Source organism: Antechinus flavipes, chromosome 6 (assembly GCF_016432865.1).
Source record: "Antechinus flavipes isolate AdamAnt ecotype Samford, QLD, Australia chromosome 6, AdamAnt_v2, whole genome shotgun sequence".
Lineage (NCBI taxonomy): Eukaryota > Metazoa > Chordata > Mammalia > Dasyuromorphia > Dasyuridae > Antechinus > Antechinus flavipes.
In genome coordinates this window covers 169,999,421-170,011,254 of record NC_067403.1, presented here as the reverse complement: position 1 = coordinate 170,011,254, position 11,834 = coordinate 169,999,421, and the positions used below count along the sequence as shown (strand labels likewise).

At 35.0% G+C, this 11,834-nt stretch overlaps 1 pseudogene; it reads right to left on the bottom strand.

Annotated features, from left to right (window-relative positions):
- Positions 1-3,792: 3,792 nt before the first annotated feature.
- Positions 3,793-11,834, bottom strand: part of LOC127541470 (14-3-3 protein zeta/delta-like) — a 9,578-nt pseudogene continuing 1,536 nt past the window's right edge.

Below are 11,834 nucleotides of genomic sequence, written 5' to 3'. Positions count from 1 at the left end.
CTTTTCCTCCTCTTCCTCTCTTATTGATTTCATGTCCTCATGATATGCTAGTATAAGATAAAATTCATAGAAACCTCAAGGAAGGAATTTTTACTATAAGGTTCTGATTGGAAAATCTGGTACTATATTCTGACTGCCCACTCTTTCTATAGCTTAGCTTCTGAAACCTCCTGTTTTTCTTTTGTTCTCCACACCCACTCTGTATGAAACTTCTGATGAGACTGTTAACCAAGCCTGTCCCTAAGATCACTCACTCACCTTGGTATCCTGGCCTTGTCCCAATCCTGCTATCCCCAGGCCACCCCAATGGCTTTTGATAAAAAGAAAGGAAGGAGGTAAGGGGTAATTGTTATATTTTGGGATGCAAGGAAGAGGGTCACAACATGAAAGTTAAACAGTCAACTTCACACTTTTTGATGCACCAAAGAGATCTTTATATAAATAAAAAGTAGCCCAATAGGAATAGAAAAGGACATTTTGATATTAATGAATATTCTAAAATTCTTAGTAGATTCTGAAAAAATTTTCTGCTTCCTGATCCAGCCTTTATTAGTCTAGCTCCCTGGCTTATATATCCCATTGTACAGTCAGGCAAAGTCAGTAACACAGAATCTCAAAAAGAACACTGAAAACAAAACTGCCTATAATCCTATACAAGGAACAGAACATATTAAAAAAAAAAACCCAAATCCACAAAACAAAAACAAAAATCTCAAATCTAAAACCATTTGCATTATTCTAAGTTCATTATAAAAAGAAATTATTGCATCCTCCTTAGCAAAATGCTCTGAGAATAAAAACTTATGCATGCAAAGAAATTGTATTCTGATTCACTCTAAAACAAACATGGATCCAACATGTGCCCTGATTCTTCTCTATTTTGCCCTGTACCCTTTTGCAAATGTTTGATGAAGATATAACCCTTCATTTACTTTGCTTTGATCTTTCCTCCTGCTTAATGTATTTGTATTGCTGATTTCACAGTGACATTGCGTTTGTTCTATTTGGCACTTGCTGAATCTGTGAGTGTGGTTTTATGGGAGTAAGGGAAAGAGAAAAGAGGGCAGTGAACTGCTTTGGTCAATGTTGCCAGTGGTTAGATAGTAGGAGATATCAGGCCAAGGCATGCTTTGTAACTTTAGGAGCACTGAATATAAAAAACAAGAGGTCATGCTCCTGGTGGGGAAGAGAATTCTGAAGGAACTCTTGACGTCAGAGATACAGAACTCTGAAGGTTCAATTTGGCCCCTTTCCTATATTACCCCTGATCTCCCTTCTTTCCTAATCACATCTTCTCAGCTTTCCTTATTCAGTCATATTTGACTCTTTGTGACCCCATTGAGGTGTTCAAATTTGCCTCAATTTCCCCATCTGTAAAAATGATCTGGAGAAAGAAAAGGTTTCTTCCTTATTATCTCTTAGATTCCTTAGATCTCAGTCTCCTTTCCAGAAGTGTTCTAGTGAATGTTTAACAACCAGCTCTCTGAGGGTCATGTCCATGACCCACTTTTAAATTTAATCAGCATTATTTTGTTTTGTTTTTAATAGTATCCCCCCAATATATGCAAAGATAGTTTTCAGCATTCACTTTTGCAAAATCTTGTGCTCTAAATTTTTCTCCCTTTCTCCCTTCTCTTCTCTCCCAAGACAGCAAGCAATTCAGTATAGATTAAATATATTCAATTCTTCTAAACATATTTTCATGTTCATCATGCTGTACAAGAAAAATCAAATCAAAAGAAAAAAAAGAGAGAAAAAAATAAGCAAACAAAACAATCAAAAAAAGGTAAAAATACTATGCTTGGATCTACATTCAGTCTCCATATCTGCATGGCACTTTCCATCACAAGTTTATTAGAATTGCTTTGAATAACCTCATTGTTGAAAAGAGCCAAGTCCATCATAGTTGATCATCATATAATGTTCTCTTGGTTCTACTTATTTCATTTAGCATCAGTTCATGTAAGTCTTTCCAGGCTTTTATGAAATCAGTGTGCTCATCAATTATCTGCATTAACATTTTCTCCATTATTTTCTAAAGTTTAGACTATCTAGACGATAAATCAAGCCCTGATTTGTAGCCTTTGCTGATTTTTTAAAAAAGTGGAACAAATGATTTTTTATTCAAACCACCATCTTTGTTTTAAAAGAGAAACTGAAAATCAGTGTGATGGAGAGGGCAGTAATGTTTGGAATGATATGGAACACATGGAACTTTTACCATTTGCTAATTTAATATTTTATTATTAACTTGCTTTTTAAGATATATATATATATACATATATATTACATATGTACAAGATATAGCTCTCTCTCTCTATTTCTCTCTCTCTCTCTATATTACATATATACAAGATAGAGCTCTTTTTTTTTTGCTTGTTTTTGTTTTGTTTTGTTTTTATTTTATTTTATTTTTTAAAAATAACTTTTTATTGACAGGAACCCATACCAGGGTAATTTTTTACAACATTATCCCTTGCACTCACTTCTGTTCCGATTTTTCCCCTCCCTCCTTCCATCCCCTCTCCCAGATGTCAAGCAGTCCTTTACATGTTAAATAGGTTACAGTCAAGATATAGCTCTCAAATGGGAAATAAATTTTCTTTTCTTTCCTTTTTTTTGTTGAGGCAATTGGAGTTAAGTGATTTGTCCAGGATCACAAAGCTAGGGAGTGTTAAGTGTCTGAGGTCAAATTTGAACTCAGGTCCTTCTTGACTTTAGGGCTGGTGCTCTATCACTGTGCCACCTAGCTGTCCTGGGAAGTAAAATTTCAAAATGTACAATTTCCATTAGAGAAGTTTTAGAACTAAAGCTCTGATTTACATGACAAGCTACAGAGAAAGTAGTTGAAAAGTCCATTCATAAAACTTTTATTCTACTTCCACCAACTTAATACACATATTCATAACAATTATGCTTGGATTATTCATGAAAATTTCATAGAACATTAAACAAAGCTAACAATCATCTTAAATTATTTTCCTGTTAACTATTTTTTACAGCACATGCATGTTAGTTTTGTTTTGTTGCTGTGCTTGATAAACCATGATTTTATGAATATCAAGAAATTTATTTTTACTGCATCTTTACTTATACATTCGCTCTGAGATTGCCGAAAGCATTTAAATGAAAATAAAATGAGTTCAGCAAAAATAATGAAAGCAAAAAGCAGGTAACTTTACAAAAAATGGATTGAGAACCATTTCTGCCCTTCTCCAGAATAAACTGACTGGGTTAAACTTTGTCTTAAGGAGCATTTTTGCAATTGCAATCATAAAGGTGTGCACAGTGAGATTGTGTATTCCATATTTAAACATGGAATGACGTGTAATATCTATGGGGCATCTGTTTCTAACACAGCCATGAGTGTGCTCCAAGCCTGAAGTACCCACAACAACTATACCTGTGGCTAGAATCCCTTTATACCCTCACCATGACAGGTCAATATGGAGGCAATTTTCTTTGCTTAGACATGGAAGCTGTTTTAACACTGGCCTTGTGAAATCACAAAATATCAAAACTACTATGCCAATGTTAAATTTGTATAAAAATTCCATATCTCCATATTGGCCACCTTGAATGAAAACAGATAACTCCCTAAATGTTAACTCGCTCTACTCCTCTAATATTAATGGGAAATATAGAAATCCAAATAGAAGTAACATAAACATATCATAAATTATGAACAAAAACTATTTGTGGAGCAGCATGGATGACAAATGGTCTACTGTGTAAATGTTAGAATGAGGCATACAAAAGATTGCTTAATTCACCCCTCTATCTGCTTCATCTTCATCTTCTTGGATGTCTGATATCTGATAGTGTGCTTTCTTTGTGTAATTATTCACTTAATTGATCAAATTCAGCAACTACTTTATTAAAAACTGTCTTTGTTGCAAGAGAGCAGAGTTTTTTTGGAGAGTTCAGGATCTCATAATTGAACACAAAGAAGTTCAAGGCCAGACCAAATCTTATAGGGATGCATTAACTGCATCTCCTTTTTGCTGATCAACTTTTTGATATCTTTGTTGTATTGATCCATTATTCCTTTCTTGTCATCACCAGTAGTAACCTCAGACAAATAACAGTAATAATTTTATTTCATTTTCAAATAAAAAACTTTGCTTTCTGCTTGTGAAATATTAGGAACAAGAGCTTTTCCAATAGAGACAATACATCATTGCACATATCTCCTAGTTTGGTCTGAATTCTATTTCTGTATTCTCTATCTGCTGTTTTTTTTTCAGAACTTCCCATACTCAATACTTGAAACTTGAATACTTGAACTTAATACTTGAAACAATCCTCCAAGATGACCTTCTATCCCCTATGACATTTTTGTAACAGAAAAAAGATTCCTTTTTTCATTGAATAATTCAGCTCCTTGTTCATTATAGACTTTATTCAGGCTGCTATATCATCATATCTCTCAGAGTACTCAGTCAATTTCAATACCAACTCAATTTTTTTCTTTTTTAAAAATTTAATTTAATTTAATTTTTTGGGTTATACGTGTACATTTATTTTTAACATTTCCATATGTGTCATGTTGGGGAAGAAAAATCTCATGGGGAAAACCATGAGAAAGAGAAAAAAAAAGAAAAAAAATGAAACTGGTATGTTTCAATCTTCATTCACTCTCCACAGTTCTCTCTGGATGGGGATGGCATTTTCCATCCAAAGTTTTTTGGAATTGCCTTAAATCACTGAGTTGCTGAGAAGAGCTAAGTCTATCTAAGTCGATCATCACACAATCTTCTTGTTGCTGCATATGATGTTTTCCTGGTTTTGCTTGCTTCATTCGGCATCAGCTTCTGTAAATCTTTCCAGGCTTTTCTGAAATCAGTCTGTTTATCATTTCTTACAGAACAATAGCATTTCATTACATATCGTAATTTATTCAGCCATTCCCCAATTGATAAGCATCCACTCATTTTTCAATTCTTTGCCACTATAAAAAGAGCTGCTACAAATATTTTTGCACATGTGGGTTTTTTCCCTCTTTTACAATTTCTTTGGGATACAGACCCAATAGAGATACTGCTGGATCAAAGAGTATGCATGGTTTTATTGCTCTTTGGCAATTTGGTTCCAAATTGCTCTCCAGAATGGCCGGATCAGTTTACAACAGCAGTGGACTGATGGATGGGGGTGTTGCTGATTTTGAAGGCAATGAGCTAGTTCCTGCTCCTTCCTTTTTCTAATTTGTCCCTTTCTTTTATTTTTTTAATTCCATCTTCCTTTTCCCCCTTTCCTTTCCCTACCTCATCTTATTTTACCGAAGGAAAAATGTCTCTTTCTTTGGTTGGACCTGGGTATTTTTGAGACCTGGAAGATCAAGGACATCTTGACAAGCAAAAGGGCACCAAGTATATATTTTTGAAAATCCACTCTTTAGAGCAGGGATTCTCACTCTCATGTGTGTCTTGCACCCCTTGGATGGTCTGGCAAGGCCTTTTCTGAATTATTTTTTAAATGCATAAAACAAAAGACATAGAATTACAAAGGAAACCAATTATATTGAAACATATATAGGATATACTGTAACCTATTCAACATGTAAAGGACTGCTTGCCATCTGGGGGAGGTAGTGGAGGGAGGGAGGGGAAAAATCGGAAAGAAGTGAGTGCAAGGGATAATGTTGTAAAAAATTACCCTGGCATGGGTTCTGTCAATAAAAAGTTATTTTTTAAAAAAAGAAAGAAACATATAAAGAAATTAAGCTTTGATTTAGAGGGTAGGCTTGCCTAAAGGACAGGTATTTCATTCTGTTTTGAATCATGTTCCTCCCTGTCTTCTGACTTGAATTATTTTTAACTTCTTACCTCCCCTGCTTGTTTGATTTGTGAGAAGTGAAGGTAGGCTTTCTAAGGATAAACACACTGCCCAACAAAGGATGAAAAGGCAGAGTTCAAACTAGTGCTTATCCCTGAGAACCCTGATCATGATCAACTTTTCTGAACCAGAAATCAGAGCAAAGGACAGTTTATTTGCAAAATCCTGTTGAGTGTACTTTGCATCAAATGAGTTAACAAAGATGACAACAAATGAGAATAACATAGTAGAGGCTATGAATAAACAGGCACAGTACTACATTTTTGGTAGAGCTTTGAATTAGTCCAACAGTTGTGGAAAGAAATTTGGAATTGTACTAAGAAACTGACAGAACTGTTCTAGTTGTTCTTGTTGGCTGACAACATTGTTCTGGTTGCAGAAAGCCCTGGGATACTACCCACTGCATGAAAGAGATTCAAAATCATTTGAAACTTTGGCCTACTATCCACATAGGAAGTATGCAGTGGGTGAACAATATCCAATTCTTCAGAATATGATATGCTGTTGGATGTACAACCTACAGGGTTGGTCCATCAGGAAATATATTTTGGATGAATACTCTAGTGGGCATAAAATTGGATTGGACAGAATGGGCTGACTTTTATCAACCCTCCTCATCAGTAAAATGTAAGGATTGGATTAGATGGCCTCTAAGATTTTTTTCCAGCTCTAAGTTAATGATGGATGGTTTTATAGTAGGGAAATCACACTGTTTTTAATAATAATAATAATAAATACATAATAGCCATCATTTATCTAGCATTTTAAGGTTTACAAAGTCCTTTCCAAATATTATTTCATTTAATCTTCACAAGAACCTTGGGAGATACTATTTTTATATCAGTTTTACAGATGGGGAAAGTGAAGCTGACAATGATTTTTATTTTTATTAAAGTTTTCTATTTTCAAAACATATCCATGGATAATTTTTTAACATTGACCCTTGTAAAACCTTGTGTTCCAAATTTTCCCCTCCTTCCCTCCACCCCCTCCTCAGATGGCAAGTAATACAATATATGTTAAGCATGTTAAAATATGTGTTAAATACAATATAGGTATACATATTTATACAGTTATCTTGCTGCACAAGAAAAATCAAATGAAAAAGGAAAAAATGAGAAAGAAAACAAAAAGAATGAAAATGTTATGTTGTGATCCAGTTCTCACAATCCTCTCTCTGGGTGTAGATGGTTTTCTTCATCACAAGATCATTGTAATTAGCCTCAATCATCTCATTGTTGAAAAGAACCAAGTCCATCAGACTTGATCATCATATAATCTTGTTGTTGCTGTGTAAATCATCTCCTGGTTCTGCTCATTTCACTCAGCATCAGTTCATTTAAGTCTCTCCAGGCCTTTCTGAAGTCATCCTGCTTGTCATTTCTTATAGAATAATAATATTCCATAATATTCATATACCATAACTTATTCAGCCATTCTCCAATTGATGGGCACTAACAATGATTTTTTTTTTAAAGTGACTCAGGGTCATAGGGTCAAGCAAGTGTCTGAGTTCTGATTTGAATTCAGGGCTTCTTGACTGTATGTTCAGCATTGTATTCACTATGTCAGCTAGCCAATAAGAATAGATCAACAGTTAAATGCTGGAGAGAATGTGGGAAAATTGGGACATTAATCATTGTTAATGGAGTTGTGAACTGATCTAACCATTCTGGAAAACAATTTGGAATGATGCCCAAAGAGAAATCAAATCTTTTGACTCATTACTAATTCTGTGTTCCAAAGAGATTGTAGAAAAGGGAAAAGGATCTAATGTGCAAAAATATTTAGAATATCCCTTTTCATGGTGTCATCTTCAAAAGAGGAAATGGGAGGGAGGCAAAGAGAAAAATTTGGAACTCAAAATCTTGTAAAAATGAATGCTAAAAATTTTCTTGACATATAACTGGAGAAAATACTATTAAAAAAGAATAAGTCATCTTTAAAACCATCTTTAAATGGTTTTAAGTTTGTGATACATATATGTAGGCATATAATCTTATTTAGTCCACACACAATAATACTGTGATGTAGATATTATCATTCCCATTTTACAGAACATGAATTTTTTGAGAAAAGGGAATGACTAACCTTTCTGTTTATTCCCAGCTCTAGCACAGTATTTTGCACATAGCAAGTGTAATAAATGCTTTTTGCCATTCATTCATTCTTTATTCATTTTTTTTGGGCAGAATCATTTTCTAATAAGAATATCCCCTGCCCCCAGTGTTGTTGGGTGGAAGCAGAGTCTACTACATGAGCAGGAGGGAAAGTCCAGGAAAGTACCAGTACATACCCTGAGTGGTGGTGATATTGGTTTTTGGGGATGATAGGATCCAGACACAAGCCGGAGAGTCGGATGTACCCCTGCCATGCATGAATGAACATTAGTAGGGGAAGAGTGCTCTGGAGTTAATTTATAAGAATTTTAGTTCGTCCTGTTTTATCTTCTCTGGCACATAATTTTTTTTACACCCTCCAGTGTGAGGGTTCTCATCCTCCTTTAGTGTCTATTTGATTCATCCAACTATTACCTGTGATTCCAAGAAGCTATAACATGTTCAGTGGCAGCACCTGGAAAATGGGCTAAACTGGGTTGAGGATTGTAATCAACAGTCCTCAGAACCCTTGTTGAGTTAGGGAGATATCTAGTCCATGCATGTGAAGGCTTTCCTCAGCAGGATGGGTGTTTGAGAACAATTTGTTCCAAAGACCACGGAGACAGCTGAAGCAAGTGCTGTACAGTGATTAGAGCTTGGTGGCCAAGGTCATCCCCTGCATCCTGGGCCATCACCAGTCATCTTGATTTTGCTTTACCACTAGACTTTTGGCTCAGGAAAAAAGTGAGAAGGATGACTTTGTGCAACCCTACCTCACTAAAATCCAATTCATGGATAAGTCAAGAAATCACCCACAATGTCTTTGGTCTTCTTTGAAAATGAAGGACAAGCAATAACAACCACAAAAAGGGACTGATCTGCCATGTTTCTGATCAGGTATATATCAAGATTTATTCAACACAAAAAGCAGTAACTTTATCCACTTGTGTAATAATTTCCAGGATGTTAAATAGAAAAGAGTAATTCCATAATAATAATAACGTGTCCCCAAGCAATTTATATCTGATCTTCATTTCTAAAAGATGAGAATAATGAGACAACAGTGATACTAACAATAAGCATGTGGAAACAGGAGGGAGTACATTGTATCTCTCTTATCTATGTCCCAAGGGAGTTGTACTGAGTTCACATTCTGTGAGACTACAAAGGATGGATTTACATCCCAATAATCGGGCACATCATGTAATCTCATTGAGTTCAATGTGAGACATCTAGCTGATCAAGGGCTGACCTGGTCAGTCCTCCCATCTTTCCCCATGACATCTACTTTTTAAAAAAATATAGTTGTAGTCAAAGTAATTTTGGTTCTGTTGATTTCATTTTTCATCACCTTTTATAGGTATGCTTATGATTCACATTTATCATTTTTAATGGTGCCATGATATTCAGTGCTATCAGTATAACAAATTAATAAGCAGTTTCCTAATTTTCAAATATATAGGTTGTTTCCAGTTGGTTGGGATCACATCTCTGACTCATTTCTGTCTGCCTGACCACTGAAGGAGTCACTTAATCTCAGTGCTTTAGGCCATGATTCTCAAATACTATTAAAAATTATTGAGGATCTGTCCAAAGAGTTGGCTTTCAGAGATCCCTCTAGGATTCTCTGGATAACACTTAGAGAATCACTGCCCTAGGCAATACTCTAAGATAGTAAATTTTAAAGGAGCCAACCTGTCTTGATACTAAGCTTCCCTCATAAAAGTCTAGTCCCTATCCAGTTTCTAATCTTTCCCTCTCCAATTAGAGCAGTTAATTCTACATATTTTTGGATAGATACTTCCCATTTTAAAATAATATATTGACCTTCATTTCTCAATTGATAAATGATCAAAGAATAAACAGCTTTCCAATGAACTAATCAAAGTTGTCTGTAATCATATGAAAAATGCTTTAAATCACTATAGATTAGAGAAACGCAAATTACAATGACTCTAAGCGATCACCCCACACTTTTCAAATTGGCTAATATGACAGAAAAAGAAAATGACAAATGTTGGAGGGTATGTGGGAAAATTGAGGCACTAATGCATTGTTGGTGAAGTGACAAATTGATTCAACCATTCTGTAGGGCAATTTGGAAATATTTCCAAAGGGTTATAAAACCATGCATATTATTTGACCAAGCAATACTACTACTAGGTCAATATCCCAAAGAGATAAAAAAAAAAACAAATCAAAAAAGAAAAGGACCTATATATACAAAAATATTTAGGTGGCAAAGAATTAGAAATTGAAAGAATCTATCAATTGGTGAATGACTGAAAAAGTTGTGTGTGATTGTGGTGGAATACTATTGTACTATAAGGAATGACTAGTAGGATGCTTTCAGAAAAACCTGGAAAGACTGATGCAAAGTACATGAGCAGAACCAGGATAACACTGTACACAGTAAAAGCAATATTGTATGAAGAACAACTGAGATTGACTTGACTATTCTTAGCAATACAATGATCCAAAACAATTCTGAACGACTTTTGATGAAAAATGCCATTTATCTTGAGAGAAAGAAAGAGCTGATGGAGTCTGAATGGAGATCAAAGCATACTTTTTCTTTACCTTATTTGGGGAAGGGTTGTCTTGGTTTTCCTTTACAACATGTCTAACATGGAGATCTGTTTTGGATGACTGCACATGTATAACTATATGCAATTGCTTACTGTCTCAGGGAAGGAAGAAGGCAGGAAATGAGGGAAAAAATTTGCAATTAAAAAAAACTTTTAAAAATGAATATTAAAAGTCACTTTTACATGTAATTGGGGGAAAATAAAATATTTAATTAGAATAATATATTGGCCTCAAAGCAAATTTGTATAGCCTAAAGCTTAAAATAAATCATTTAGAGGGCAAGTAGAAATTAAAATTAGCCTAGGTGGTACATTGAATGTGAAATCAGAAAGACTGAATTCAGCTCAGTCTTCAGAAATTTATTAACTGTATGGGAATCACTTAATCTTTATCTACTTCATTTTTCCCATATAAAATGGGGATGATAATATTATTAATGCTCATTTTCCAAAGTTATTGTGAGGATGAGAAAATATTTGTACATCTTAAAGTGGTATTTAAACACTAGCTGTTATTAAAAACAAGATCCATGAAATGGATATAGTTACTTTATATCTCCCAGAACTCTATTATAGAACTGTTATTTTTCTGTCTCTTTGTAGATGGGGCAGAGAATAATGGTTTCCTTCTAGCCTAGCAGGAGAACTCCCCATAGTGGTCCAGATTATGGGGATTTGTTCAGCCTGTTTGATTGCAGGTGTCCAACTTATTTTTTCCCCTTTAACTGCCATCAGATCCATCAATCAAAGCTAAGAGGTTTAAGGGGGAAAAACTGCCTTATTGAAAGCATAATGTTCAGTGTTCAGTAGTAGTAGCAGTAGCTTCTGAGGCTGCTTTATTTCCTTACCTGGCTACTATGTGGCTACGAATGTATGGTGCCGTTCTTTCTTCTTCCTCTTTGTACTTATTCTTTCCTGATCGGGGTTATCAGAAACAGAATGGACCATCCTTGTAAACTTTGAAGAGTTAGAAATGATTTCAAATGTTTCTTCGCCAACTGGGACCAGTAAGAGCAGTAGCTGATTTTGATGAGGAGACTTCCTGACTTGGACCAGTGCTCCAGTGAATGGTCAAGTGAGTGTAAGTAGGGACTGTGTTGAGGACTTTTAGGGCCAGCAAGTACCTTTTCCCCCCATTTTCTATTGGGGATATGAATGTTTTATAAATTTGAGTCAATTCTTCCTAGAGGCTGAGAGTGTATTCAGAGAAGAAAGTACATCATCAGATCAAGGGGGATGTCTTTGTACTTGGTTCTTGCTGTACCTTCTTGGTAAATATTTTTCTGCAGAAGCTAATTGATGTTTAATTGGT